The following is a 4,711-nucleotide window of genomic DNA, read 5'->3' as shown; positions in this document are numbered from 1 at the left end:
GTTGCTTTGAAGTTGAAGGCAAAGGTTAAAAATGCAGGAATAAGAAGTGGGGCTGAGAACAGAAAGAAATAGAAAGTTCACCCACAAAAAATCAATTGTTTTAACTGTTTCCTATCCCCTTCTTTTACATCTGCAGTGTAGTAAATTACCTTGTATGGTTTTTTAGTCATAAGTCTTTGTAAACTCCATGGTGGAATTTGCCATGAGCAACTGAGGAGCTCCTGATTATTAAAGTTATCCACCTGGGGTATTTCTGCTGAGAGTGGCACAAAGCAATGTTCTGGGAAATTTACTCTCTCTCAGGTGTTTAGAATTCTGATATTATGATTGGTTAGTTTGGTTACTCTGCTAGGCTCAAAAGGAGCCCTCCTAGAAGCAGAAGTCTCTTTGACTGCTGGCTGAGAAGCATATGTTGCTGAGACAAATGCACTCCTGAGAGACATGCACTGCTGAGAAAGAGATGCAAGAGACATGCAGTGCTGAGAGAGACAGCGAGAGACATGCACTGCTGGGAGAGAGACTGAGAGAGACTGTTGGCTGACAGATAGCGGGCTGAGAGAGACTGAGCATTGTTCCTGAACGTGAATTGTTGCCTGGTACTTCCCTATTAAACCCCATAATCTGTGAGTTCTGTCTGGCCATTTCAGCAAATTATTGAACCCAGAAGTAAGGTGGTGCGCACTGTGGGAGAAACGGTTGGTGTCAGAGTGGATGAAAGGGCTGGAGGGAGGCAGCATGTCTGACCTCACAGGAATAGGCCTTGGGCTATTGATGGTGATTCTGTCTTCTCTGTGCAGTTAGAGGAGGTCAGAATATGTGGCCTCCTTGCCTTTTTGGCAATATTCCTGTGCATACAGAACATAGGCAGCCCAGCATTAACCCTAGTAAATGGATTTTTTTTTCTTAAATAATAACACTAATAAGCTGTGAGGGAGTTACCCTATTCTGATATTTTGATATTATCTGACCCTAAATGTCAATTCTGGATCTGCCTTTACAAATATAGAACTTGCTAGTAAATATGTTTAATCACATAAAACAGCTAGGAGCTCTGAATTCCATGAAAGAAACCTAATGATAAAGAGATTTACATTCAAAATATCAGAGAACACCTAGACAAACTATATCGAAATAGCAACCCAGTTCCTCATTATTAAGTATATATGGCAATTATAAAAAGAAAATAAGTAAAATAAAAGGCAAAGGCCAAGAGAAGTAAAGAGATCTAATCTTAAAAGAAACAGATGACTCAGGGAACAGAAGCAAGGTATTTTTTTTTTTTTTTTAAAGTGACTTCAAGTTGCATTCTCAAAATGTAAAATATTGTGGCCATAAAATAAAATCAATACACTATAAAAAAGTAAGAATCAAGAAAAGTAGCATGATCATGGGAATTAAAAATATGATTGTTGTACTTAAAGAGAATTAATTGACTATGACACAAATAAAAGGAATTTCTGAAAACATAAAACAAAAAATACAAAAGTGGAAAGTTTGTGTAAAAAGACAATACTATGAAGTGATTAAGAGAATGGATTCTGGAGTCAGATTATCTGGATTAGAATACTGCCTGTCACTGAGTAGCTGGGACTTAGACCATTTTCTTTATCTCTTTATGTCTCAATTTTCTTATTTTTGAAATTAGAATAATATTGGTACTTTCTCTTAGAATTGTTGTAAAGATAAATGAGTTGCTATAAGCTCTGATGTTAGAATAGTTCTTGATATATATTAAATCCTAGAAAACCCTCAATGAGATTGATTGACACAGTGGCTGTTGTAATGGGCTCAAGCATAGCAAAGATTGTGAGGATGGCACAGAACTGGGCACTGTTTTGGTCTGTTGTGCATAGGGTCACTATGAGTTTGCACTGAATTGACGGCATCTAACAACAGTTACAACATAAAACTTCTACACACATATACATGCATATAGCCAACCCAACTGGTCACCAATGACAGATAGAAGATCTAGAATTAGATAATAGAGAAAGTAGAAAGGAAGATATCAAAATAACACCACCAACAACAAATTCCAAAATCATTCTTTAACACCAAGTGGAATGAATGAAAAAAATGACTCATAGATAAATCATTGTGGAAGTACAAAAGATTCAGAATAAAGCAACATTTTAAAAACTTATAAAGAAAAAAATATTTATATATTTGTGTGTAAATACACTCACACACACACAGGTTCTCTATAAAGGATCAATAATCAGGACTGAAAGATTTCTTATTTTGATTCCTACATGAAATAAGCTAAATGTAGAAATATTCCTTTAAAATTAAATTTTATATACAATGAAGGGACAAAAAGAAAAAAGTGAGATATGTATTTAAGGACCCAAAAAATTTACCTTCCACATATATTTTCTGAACGATTACTTGAAGCTGCATAGAAGTCAAATAAGAAAGGCTGCTTGGTGCTCATCCAAATTAGGGTGAAAAAAGAAAATGAAGATGATATGGAAAAGAAAGAAACGGTAAGATTAAACCAGGATTAGTGGAGATAAATCTTAAATCAGCAGCAGTACAACAAGCCTAGAAAGCAAGAGGTCCAAATCAGAACAGAAAGTCAGTGTGCACTGATCTATGCCTTTAAGAAAAATAAAGTGGATTCTAACACTGGAATGGCTATATTTATTTGTTTTTAAAAAGTAGAAAAAGGAAGACACTAGGAATATGCTGAAAAGTGCACATATTCATTTTCTTAGCACAAAAAAGGAAAGTTATTTAGAAAGTCCAAAATAAACAAAAAATATGAAAAAGTGTTAAGGTCCAAATATGGAGCAAACTGAAATATGAAATCAATGAAGGTAGGAAATGCCAGCCCATTTGACGTGGATGGTAAGAACTCAAATTCCAAACCAAGTTACAGACGGACTGTGGCACTGAAGCTATCAATTGTTGTCATCCTACAATAAGCACCATTTACAAAGCTGTGATGTAAATGATATTTATTAGATTTGAATGTGTAGATTCAACTTATATACAAAACACATTGTGAAATATGGCTATAAAACAGAAAGTAAACATCATTACCAGCTAATCTCCAACAGGTTGGAAGATGGGAGAATAAGGAAGTAAAAGCTATATAGGTGTACTCAGATCTCTACCTTAGAAGTGGTGAGTAAATGGATCTGGTTGAAAGCTGATAGTACAAAATTAGAGATACAGACGTATTTTGTTTAAATTACAAGCACTAAAAACAACAACAAAATATCTGGAGTGGAGAGCAGAGAAGAGGGAATCTCAATAAGTTAATTTCTCATCTTTCATAGTTAGGGTCAAGAAATAAGTTGTAAACTTGATAAATAAGAAATAGTGACATAAATATATGGTTTGAAATGTTAAAGACTGTACTAGTCATGAAGAGGGGAGGGACGGGGAATTATCATTTCTTATTGTGAGCCTTTCTGTATTGTTACTTATTTATTTTGGCATATACAAGTATTATTTTGATAAAAAAGAAAAGTAAAAAAAAAGTTGAATATACTGTATAATATACCTTGATAGACTCAATAGCATGACTCATTTCTAAACTCTAATTCTCTATACTACCACCACAAAAGTGGATAGAAAAACAGTAAAGGATAAGAAAAAATGAGTTCTACCTTCTCAACACCCCTCCCTCATATCAGGTACACTGCTCTTCTCACTTTTTAGAGTAATGTGTTTATGCTGTTTCCATGACTTTCTAACTTTTGAGAATGATGGCTCCTGAGGAAAAGGAGTGCTGGAATCAACCCTCTGAGTAAAAGGTAAAATATCGAAATCTACTTACAGCTGTTTATATAATGAAAAAAAAAATCCATTATGCAGGTACTCCCCAGCCCCTATGGGCCACAAGTTTAACTCTGCATAGCTTTAGTACCCCCACTCCTTCTCAGAGGCCTCTGAATGGAATGTGTAGATTTGAGATGGCTGGCACTGGTAAACTGGCATTGTGTCCATGGAACTGAATGAGTTCATCAAATTAGGGGTTTATTTGTTTGAGTTGTACATGAATATGCCAAATTACATTATAGATCATAGTCCTACTTCTGATTTATTCCTGCTTTGTTCTTCAAGGCTTCATATATCTAAGCAATTAACCTCTCAAAGAGCTAGAGAACACATAATTATCCTCATTTGTCTAAACGTCACCAAAATGGCCGTCTTTCAATTAACCTTCTGGGGTTGGAAGAAAGTTGGAGTGATACAGTGATCATTTTTAACCTTACTGTATGCTTTTTTTAATGTAATTTAATTGAAATAGGCAGATGATGAAATAGTAAGATACTGTTTCCACAGGTAAAAGGATCAAGGCGGTTTTGAGGGAAAAATGGAGATTTGACAGAGCTAATGTAACAGATGATGCATTGCATGAGCAAGAACTTAGACACAACCATATATGGAAGAAACTGTATCAATGAGCTTCAGAGCCAAGGCCTGGTGGAAGATCAGACCAATTCACAACAAACACATATGCTCAGCCTTGTGTTGACTCCAGCAGTCCGTGGGAGACAGAGGAATAAATGAAATTATTGTTCTAAGCATAAGTGTAAAGGAAAGGGAAAGGAGCTAGCTATTATTGAATATCTAGTATCTGCTAGCATTCTGCTAGGCACTTTGGTACAGGATCTCATATCACACATCTTAGTTGTACATGAATATACCAAATAACATCTCCCTAGTCATCTCAAAAGGAGATCCTCTGTGGCACAAA

The sequence above is a fragment of the Orycteropus afer genome, unplaced genomic scaffold (assembly GCF_000298275.1).
Source record: "Orycteropus afer afer isolate SDZICR_OR568_19922 unplaced genomic scaffold, OryAfe1.0 scaffold00221, whole genome shotgun sequence".
In the NCBI taxonomy this organism is placed as follows: domain Eukaryota; kingdom Metazoa; phylum Chordata; class Mammalia; order Tubulidentata; family Orycteropodidae; genus Orycteropus; species Orycteropus afer.
Note: the sequence above shows the minus strand (reverse complement) of the source record.